Source organism: Heliangelus exortis, chromosome 13, assembly GCF_036169615.1.
Source record: "Heliangelus exortis chromosome 13, bHelExo1.hap1, whole genome shotgun sequence".
NCBI classification, from domain to species: Eukaryota; Metazoa; Chordata; class Aves; order Apodiformes; family Trochilidae; genus Heliangelus; species Heliangelus exortis.
Window position 1 is genome coordinate 5,846,393 of NC_092434.1, and position 10,426 is coordinate 5,856,818.

Sequence of the window (10,426 nt, forward strand, 5' to 3'; positions counted from 1 at the left end):
AAATTTGTGCTTTGAACTTCCAGCTACCACAACAGATTGTGCTTGAGTCTACCAAGCAATATTGCACTGCATGAGTAAGATTGCATCTTCTGTAAAAAACAAAGGTATTTTTCGACAAATGAAAGAGAAAGTTAAATGCTCTTTTAAAAAACACTGATTCTAAGTTATTTTAATAGTGTATCACTTGAATCATACTAATGGCTTGTGACATTGTCACTTTATCTGATGCATTTATTTGCTCTTGCTTTCAGAGACACAGTGGGAAAATACTGCATTGGTTTTCATTGGAGTATTTGATCCCAAGTTGATAAAGAGAAGGCACAGTAACTGTGCCACTGTTAATATTGAGCTCTACTTGGATTTTAAAAAGATCTTCAATGATTGTGTGAATCTACGTTTAGGGAGAATGTTAGAATAGGAAAAATATCTGAGCTTAAGAAATGCTATGAAGCTTTATTTTCTGTTTAAATGGAAAGCCTCTGGGTGGTCTCAGTCTAAGAATATTAAGTCAACAGCAATGCAGAATACATACTGTACTTTGTACTTTTTTGAGTAAGCTTATTTTTAACTTGTTGGCAGCTTTTTGTTTTGTTTTCTATGAATGAGTAACTTCTAGCATTCCAATAACCCAGCTCTGGCTTTAAAATAACAAATCACACAGAATTTAGCTCCTTTAAGAATCTTTAAGCTTGCACACTCTTACAAGGTATAATCCTTGATTTGGATTTTTTCTATTTTGCTCCATTTTGTCCTATTCTGTACAGAATTTTCTGATATACTCATGAAGACTTTTAACAGACCAAACCTGAAAGAGTCCCCAGTGATCTGTTCAATAGCTTCTGTCCTCTACCTGACTTTCAATCACTTGCTACAAATAACCAAGGGAACATAAACCATTTCAAGGGATAATAATTTATCTTTTGCAGAACATTTGGTTTCTTTTCTTTCACTGACTCAATGCAGTGACCATACAGAATGCTTAATTCATAGTTCAGACAGCAGTTTCTGTTCAGTTTTCTTATTAAAAGTCACAATGTCATTTTCTTACAAGGCAGCATTTGCATATATAAGCTTGATGAAAGACCAGTAACCAACAGGGCTAGGGGAAGGGGTCATGTCTCATCCACATCTCAATGCTAAAGGCTTTTCCTGCTGGAATTCAGTTCTGAACACTTTCCTTAGGAAGATTTGCCACTGAAGGTAATAAATGAGAATCTGAGCAGCAGTAGCTCTTCATAGAAGACCAAAGCTTTCAGTGTTGGCTGCTTAAAAGTTAGGCCCCTAAATTCATTTCTAAGTACCCAAAACAAATTGCTAGGATGATGAAAAATTCCACTTAGCCACAAATCTGATTCTGAAAATGTGAGCTGTAGGCACTCAGAGCTTTGTAGAAGCAGACCACTTTGATCTACGTAATCAGATTTGGCATTTTGTCTCTACTTAGATCTGTCTAGCAGCAATGTTTCAGGAATATTGTTCGGGCAATATCAAGTGCAGGAAACTGTCATTTACTTGACGAGGTTACAAACTTTCTGTTCTCTTCCCAAGTCTTTGGGTTTTCTTCTCATTGAGCCCTAGAGCCTGGAATTTCAGTTGTTCACTGTATCGAGCGGACAGGTCCAAACTCAGCAATTCTGCTGTGCTTTGTGGTACCAGATCTGACCCAACATTCTGAGGCCAGAACTGGGGAATTATTGATGGCATTCAAAGTGCCTGTAAGTCTGGTGTGATCTAAAGAACTATTGGAGTAGAATATAAACTGGGTAGTGGGATTCTGTTGCCTTTCATCAGGAGTTTATTTTGCCTATCTCTGTCCATTTTGAAAATGCCCTGGGGGCAAGAATCAGAAGAGAATCTGGTATTTTTACCTTTGATAGATAAGATCTATCTGCAAAGCCATGAGATCTTTTACAGCTCTGTAGCTACAATATAATCTTCTAAGTTTTACTGTTTCTTCCCTGTAACTGGTCATCTGCCCTGTGTTGTCACTGGTAAGGAGCATAACAAGACAATAAATACAAAGAAGCAAAGAAATTTTTAAAGCTCCACAGATACTCTCAAGTACCCTTTCACATATTCTTTGTCTAACACTTTGCATTTAAAAATTAATCCAGAGCAACCCCACAAAAAATCTCTTATTTGTGTAACAAAATTAATATTGATTTGCCAAAGTCTAAACAAAGCAGCCTACATGATTCATTGATCAAGAATTTGGGCTCAGTCCATGTGATCATTAACTTCTTTGTCAGATACATTCCTTTATTCATAAGCTTTGTTTATTGCAGGCCTTTTCAGTGGCTCATTTTAAAAAAATACACCACAAAAACCCAAACACCTTCTCTACCTTCCAGCTCACTGAATACAGAAGACAAAACAGAAGGTGCTATCAACTTCAAATATTGTATGAGCCTTTTGAGGAATCCAGAAACTCAGAAGGCTTTCATACAAGTCCAGGCTTCAGTATTATTTTGGAATGGTACATAATAAGTATTCAGTTCTCCAAAGAAAGCAACCCCTTGTGCTGCCATGTGGGGATTATAACCAAATTTGAGAAAGTCAGTAGTTACACTGCTGTGACCTCCACCTTCACAGCATTGTTCAGGAAACCCTGAGTGTGTGACGTAAAGCCACTCTTTTGATGGACTGGTGTTGGAATGAAATACATTTGTTGGAAACTTCTGATACACAGATTAAAGGATTATAAAACAGGATCTGGTTAAAACCCATGGCTTAATCATAAGACAAAACCTTTTCACTTTTTCTCAGTACATTCTCTGTGGTTTAAAGTAAGCAAAGCAACAGGAAACAAGACTGTTCTGAATTCTTGTTTTTTAACATGGTGCTGTTCTGAATTCCAGACCTTAGAGTGCTGCATAGGTTAACAGTAGGCAGAAGATGCTAACAATGGAAAACGAGTCCTTATAATCAATATCAAAGTATTTGCTGCACTCCATTATCCTGTATGAAAAAATAATATCACAATTAGGAAGAAGTTATTATAAAGTAGGGTATGATCTTAGATTTAGTTAAATAGCCTGTGATAACAGAGTTCAGCATCTTCCCTTAAATGCAGGTGCATTGGGTAACCCCACAGCAGAGGCTGGCTAAGCTCTGCTGCCTTTCCCTTGAGGTGCTGGGGAGTAAAGGCACACACACACACAGAGCTGCCTCAAAAGAGCTGGCATGTTCACTCACTTACCTTGCTGTAATTCCACTGTAAGCCTGTCTCCTTAGTGTGCAGCTGTCAGCATCAAAAATGAAAATAGTTGGAAAAGAAGATGAAACAGTTTGTGATTTTTGGGGGGTCTTGTTTAAAGAAAGAATGAAGTCTCACTCTTGGTAATTTATACAACTGTAGTTTCAATTTGCATGCTGGATGGGCTACAATGCAAACCACAGAATATCTCAATCCAACTTGGGGAGCCTATGTATCTCTGAGGATGTAGAACTGCACCTTCCTGTGTTCCTGCTTATTCTTGCAAAGATGGTAATGAATCTGCATGAATCAGAACATTACCAAATAAATAGCATAACTACAGCAGTAGGAATATAGGCATCCTCCAAAACTCTGAGGAAAATGGAAGTTTTGCCTCAGTTTTATGTATTTTGGACTAGACACTAAGTCTGCGATTCATACATAGTTGAGGGGTTACTGATAGACAATATAGTAGCTCAGTTTGGGTATATTTGGGTGAGAGAACTGAACTTTATCTTCACCAAATTTAGTTAGAAAACTTGGTCAAAACTCCTGAAAAAATAAAAAAGAGTATAGCTTCATGCTGGGTAGCCATTTGAAATCTCAGTGATACATTCTCTATTCATAAAATTTTGGGGGCCACTTCTTATACACATGGTGAATTTATAGATGTCTCATGCTGAAGTCAAGTTTTTTTAATCAGGCATAGGCTGATTTTAGACTTTACTCTGTGGTAACTGCTGATTTTGTGCCAACAATAGAACAGAAAACAGACTCGTATTTTGCCTGAGGCAAAATTCTTTCCCAGTCTGTTCTATTATCAATACAAGTCATAAACCTTTTCTGTAGTGAGATCTCACTACAAATATTTTTATGCTCTGAAAAATTAATTTAACTTTTCTTGTTAAATTTGAACTATTTGCACAGAGGCAGTCTAGTATTGTAAGCAATAGAAAATAAGACATCGATATGTATATTGTGTTCTCTGCAGATGCATAATGTACACAGACACATAAATGCATTAAGTGCTCAAGCAAGCTCAGAGAACAGAAGAAATTAAAACATTTGCCTAATAGCTATACCATATATGTATATATACGCTTTCATTTAGAAGCATATTTGCACCATGCTTTCTTTCAGTTAAAGATTGAACATGTGTGCCAAAAAAGAGGATTTAAATGGATGCGTAATAGCTGGCTACAGCGGGTGATTTGATTTAGGCACTGAGTTACAAAGTAGCCATTTTTAACTTCAACTAGATTACACAGTTACTAAACCTTCCATAAATTCATCATTTGGCTGAGTCACATTGTGAATTGTTTTAAATAAATCTATGTGAAAATTAAATTTAAGTTGAAAAGCAGCAGGAAAAAGATGTATAGTAAGTACTTCGTTTGTTGTAATAGGACTGTTTGGAAGGAATACAAATGCACTTCAAATTGTAAAGAGAATAATTATTTTTCTCCAGAAGCTGAATGAAATAGAGCAGCTTCTGCCTATATAATATTTGATATGAATTATCCTCATAAAATTCAAGTTCTCTTTTTAAAATTAATGTTTTCTTGGCATATAGGAAAGTTCCCAGTGAGTTCTCCATTTCTTTGTTTTATTCAAATGACCAAAAAGAACATAGGAATTACCTTAGCTGGTTGGACCTGCAGTTCAGCTTCTGCATTATATTACCTTTGGCAATGGAAACTAACCGGTGCTTCACAGAAATTTTAAAAACCTGTTTCTTACAGAAACCAGGGCAAGGATGGGAGGGTCTGGCATGGGCAGAACCCTAAACCTGAAAACGACTTTAAAGAGGTCACGTAGCCCATCACCCAGCCCCAATAATCCACTGGTAAGGGAAATTTTATTCTAACCCCTATCAGCGAATCTTGGTTTCAGAGTCTCTTTCCCTGTTGTATCTGACAAAAGTAGAAAATGTGCATATTATCTATACAATGTATAATCTAAATTCTATCTGTGGTTAAGTGTGTTGCAGAGGACTGCAAAAGATTTGGAGTGCTGTGTAATAATTTATTGCTAATAGATGATTGCTGGGATTCTGAGACACTTTGTATTACTTGGGTTTGGTTGGAAATTTCAGCAGGAAGGAGGATATAGTTCCAGACAGCCATCCATCAAGTGACACTTAGGAGCTGTTAAGAAGCAACCTCAGAACTGTTAGATTTAATGCTTCTACCTCTTTTTCCAGACATCCTAAGAAACTTGGTCTGACAAGAAATGATTAAGCACTCTGTTCTAAAAACAAACACCACAAACACACCACCACCACCCAAAAAAAAAAAGTGGCAAGTTTAAAGAGGAGGTTTTTATTGAGACAGAGGGCCAAGTCTTAGCTGCACAGTGGAGCACAAAGCAACTATGCAGGAGCTGCTTAAAAGCAGAACTGAAAGCAGTGTGTTAACATCAACATGGTGCTGAGCTGCCTAATGGGTGCTGCTGAGAGGCAGATGGTCTCAGCTCTGAGCTAGCTCTGTGCTACCACAGCAGTAAAGCTGTTTGAACTAAGTGTCCTCCATAGGGCAACACGAAGGGCTGTCTGAAAGAACCAGCTCAGGTTAACATTTCTTCATTTGCCTGTTGGCTCTCCTCATCAAGTCTGCTGCAGGGGAACCAGAATAATGAACTTAGGGTATCTGAAAAAGCTACCCCTACTTAGTCACCTGCTCCATACCACTGCTTTAACCAGGGTGTAAAAATCTCCCTTCCGATTCTGTCCTTGTTTTTTTCTTTTCATTTTTACCCTTAAAGATTTAAGCCCACAGCCAAATGCCAAATAAAAATACTTTTTTTCTAGAAATGTTACTCTGGCACTGACCTCCATGCAGAGACTTTGTGGAGTTCAACCTCCAGGGTAAGAAAGATTGATATCCTGCATATTTTACCTGGACTAAAACTAAAACAATAGTAAATTCCCCTTGTAGGAGTGCTATGAGCCAGGGATATGCACTGGACAAGAGAGATGCAGTTGTAGCTGTTGAACCAACACACTGTATTTGGAATGACAATGGATAGGTACACTGTGTGTTGATAAAGTGTTAGCTTTTGTGGGTTTGAAGTGCACTGCCTTTGTCACTATTAGAAAATTAGAATTTTTCAGAAGAATTTTAGTTTTACCCCATCACCCATAATTTTGTATACTTCCATTATCTTCATTCTCCTCTATCACAATTACGTTACTTACCCTTTTTTGATCTCCTCTACTGTCTGTGTGTGGCTGATGACATTTCTGTAGTTTGATACAGTATTAATTAAATACCATTTGGTTTCTTCTCTTAAGAGAGACAATACTAAACTCTGTAGAGACTTCAGCTTAAAAATAAAATCATGCCAAAGAAACTGCATGCATTAAATGCCTACTTTATAAAATAAGTAACTGCCTTTGGAAAAGAAACAAATGCAAATTCTAGTTACCATGCTTGAAAGAGGTGACAAGAATAAGTGCCAGCATCTTGGCTCCTGTTGTTGCTTTAATGTCACAAATTGTTAGTTACATGCAAAAATTATGGATCTCTTTCATTGTGAAAGTTGTGTCTGCCAGTTGGTGCCTGTACACTAGAGTGGGTTTACCCAATTAGCAGAATTTCCCATGCAGGACCCAGAATAGCTGTGCATGCATCCTTACTGCCACAGCTGAGGCTCTTCCTGGGAACTGGTGGTCTGAAACTCAAACTGATTCACCAGGTGAGCTCAGTGCAGAAGCAGCTCAGTACCAGTCAGCCTTGGCACATGAGATCCAGCTCTGTTTGTTTGTCTGTAGCTCTGTGACACACGTGTTCTGCCCCAATCACAGACCTGTGCAGCAGACAGAACAGGGGGGTTTAACCTCAGTGCATTCATGTACTGAAACAGGTCATGGAAACAATGGCATTTAAGGGCTCTCTGTAATCATCCTGGGCCATCTTAAGCATCTCTCCTCTGGCACTCAAACTAAGTAAAACTCACCCTTGGAGGAACTGTGTGCTATTCAGACCACCTCCAGGGCTCATAATAAGATGATGGAAGTGCCATCAGGTAACTGCTTTATGAGAAAAATACCTGAGGCACTTAAGAGACTGATTTCATGCAAGAGTTCAAAGTAAAAACAGAGGTGTGAGTTGAGAAATAGCAGTCCTGAGAAACCAGGAGCTTAACTGCAGCTCTTCATCTGCCAGTGGACTGAAATACATGTTCTCTATTTTGGGCTTCATTAAACAGTGGAGATCTAGCACTACACAGTAACCCATCAATAATGCAGGGCCATGGACCTCTCCCCATCATTTTCCCTTCTTGCTGTGTATAGATTTCTGCACTTTTCTAGTGCAGGTAAGTAGACACGCCATGCTGCCAATTGAGTCACAACCTAGAGATTTCTCTTATCTTCAGCTAGAAGCTATTATGATAGAATATATTATGGAATAATATGTAAGGATGGTCTACAATCTTTATAAGTAGATGAAAAGAATGAAGTAGTTAAAAAAAAATCAAAAAAAATCCAACCTGCCCCCAGAGTTTGCATCCCTTCCTTTAAATAGTAGGTAGGGTTTGTAAGTAAACTTTTGTTTCTCTAGTAGGCAGTGGAAATGATCACTTCTTTATACAGAGAGAAAAGTGGCAACAGCCCTCTGAATCAATGTTTTGATGATCTACAGATCATTGCAGGCACTGCTATATTACTTGGTCCCAAATTAACAAAGCCAGCTTTGTTCAGAGAGACATTCCAATAATAAGTTACCTGGGAAACTGCTAAACTCTTATCAATAGCCATTACTTATTTTAATGGCTTGAGCATCCAAATACACCTAGATTACTTTGGAAAAATGTTTTTAATTTTATTTTAGTTAATTCTAACCACTGTAAGGCAGTAATTTTCTCAACACTTAATAACTCTGTTTTTTCATAATCTTTCACTAAAATTATTTCCAGTTTATCAGTGCATACAGTATGATGTAAGTCTTGTCCTGTTATTATCATGTTAGTGGTAAGCAGGTAAGTATAAAATGTTAACACAGTCTACTTCGAAATAATGTATTTTGTATTGTGCATGTCTCTTCAAAGTTTTTTCTTTCTAAAAAATGTATCTGTTTATTCTGATACTTGAGTTGCTAAAAACTTCTAAGTAGGTTTTCCTTTAAAAATAGGCACAATAGAAAATGCTTTAATGGGCATAAATAGCAAAAAGGATAGAAAACATTTAGATTAATCAGTATGACCTAGAATGTAATTACTGTGTAATTTATTAAAGGTATTCTGGGAGGAACAGAAATGTTTTGCTGCTCAAGACATTTTCCTTTCATATTTCCTAAAACGTGTTTTTTGTTTTTTTTTTCTTTAATGTTTTTGTGGTGAAGATACCAAGCCAAGCCATTCATTATTGATCCACACGCAGCTATGGATGCTCTGTATGCAAGCTGGGACTTCCAGTTTAAACAGATCTTAACTGTTCTGTACTTCTGTTGTGTTTCAAAGAGTCACTGTTAACTTTTACATGCCCCACATCTCATTTTATCTTCTAAATGTGGGCTCCAAATGAGCACTTCCATTTGTGGCATCTGTTGTGTTTGCCTCTCCATCCACCCTGTATGTCCCTCCTGCTGGGAGAACCTGAGCTGACACAGTTGCTGTTGGCAGTGTCACTGTCTGCTTTTCATCCAGAAAAATGAGTTCTGTGTCTTAAACGCCCTAAAGGAGGCTGAATTGGATGGTTTATGTCATTCTGCATTTTACTCAAGCAGCAGAGGTTACTCCTCTATTCCCTTCATACTAGCAAGCACGTTACTCACTAGCAGTATTTCAGAGGCTCTCAGGGGAAACAGAGTGAAAGAGATCAATGCAGAATTGCAAAACCTTGGGATCCAGCATTCTAGAGGCATTGATTTTAACTACTTAAAGAAAAAAAAAAAAAGAAAAAAAAAAAAGAAAAAAAAAAAAAGAAAAAAAAAAAAGAAAGAAAGAAAAAAAAAAAAAAAAGTCCTGTAAGTTGAGTTACATGTAATTTTCAGCATCAGGGATCCTCTTTCCTGATTCAAAGGTCCTCATTTTCAAGGATGTAAGCATTTCATTTGGATATATAAGAAAACAAGGCATATTTAAGCTTGAATCTCAGCAAAGCTTAATAAATTACTTCCATCAGCTGAGCTGCCTTAACAGGACAGTTGATGTGTGTGTGCTCCAGCCTGTCCCCATGTCCCAGTAAAATGCAACAGTCTGGTACTCTGAGCTTTCCCCTGAACTGCAGAGGCTCACGAGCAGGGAAGGCACAGGAGATTCAGCTGCTGCACAGGAACTTCATAGACCTGTGCAGTCCAGATAAATGGCTGAGCCTCAGGTCTCATTTTGGAAATCTATCTCTTACATATTTTGTAAACTGCTCTCCCCTCAAGAACAACAACAACAAAAAAAACCCTAAAACCCAAAAGACATTAAAGAAAGTTTCAGGTTCCTGAGACAGTAAATACTGCTGTTCTCAGTTTATTCAAATTAATGTGAGGCAGGTTGGCTCATTTAAAGGGAACAGAATTAGGTTGGAGGTTTGAGCTCTGATACACTTGACATATTTTGCTATGATGGGGAGGTTTTGCTTCACAGAAGTTTAATTGCCCCTCATGCAACAGTAAGGATAAATTTTCTAGGTCAAGGTCATAGGTGGCAAATAAAAGAGCCTTTCTCTCAATTAGTTCTTGCCCTAAAGACAATAAGATATATTTCTGGAGCCACCATGGGAGTGCTAATTGCAAAGACTAGATTCTTGATTTTCCTCCCTTCCAGGAAAGCTTCCTAATCATAGGACTAGACTGTAAAGAAGTGTATCAGCCCCCTAATTAGAATGCAATGCAAAATAAACCATTTCCCTAAAAAAACTGGGACAAATGATCTCTCACATGCTTACAGATACACCCGTGGTGCTTCCTGCAGAGGTGAGGAAGCACTGTCTGCAAAGGCAGAAAAGGAATTAAATTTAAATTTGAATGTCAATTCCCTGGCTAGAAGAAGCTGTGAGCTGAAGTACCCTACCTCTTCAGGGAGTAGTTTAGCTACTCACCTAGATGAAGGTAAAAGAAGAAACACCTACTTTTTAGCCATCTGTATAAAAAAAATACCATTTTTTTTTGCAAAGAAATCCTGAATTAAGGCTAGTATATCACTGTACCTTAAGTCCATCCACAGAGGGAGGTGTTATTCTTTAGAAAACATACCTGATCTTTCAAGTTTCCAGACAAGAACTTTAAATGGTCCTAT

General features: G+C 37.7%; 1 long non-coding RNA gene across 1 annotated transcript in view; it reads left to right on the forward strand.

Annotated features, from left to right (window-relative positions):
- LOC139801826 (uncharacterized) overlaps positions 1-4,023 on the forward strand; it is a 47,965-nt gene extending 43,942 nt beyond the window's left edge. Inside the window, exon 3 of the long non-coding RNA XR_011728341.1 lies at positions 2,352-4,023. This is a non-coding gene — a long non-coding RNA (uncharacterized lncRNA). The remainder of the gene's footprint in view (positions 1-2,351) is intronic.
- Positions 4,024-10,426: the final 6,403 nt, after the last annotated feature.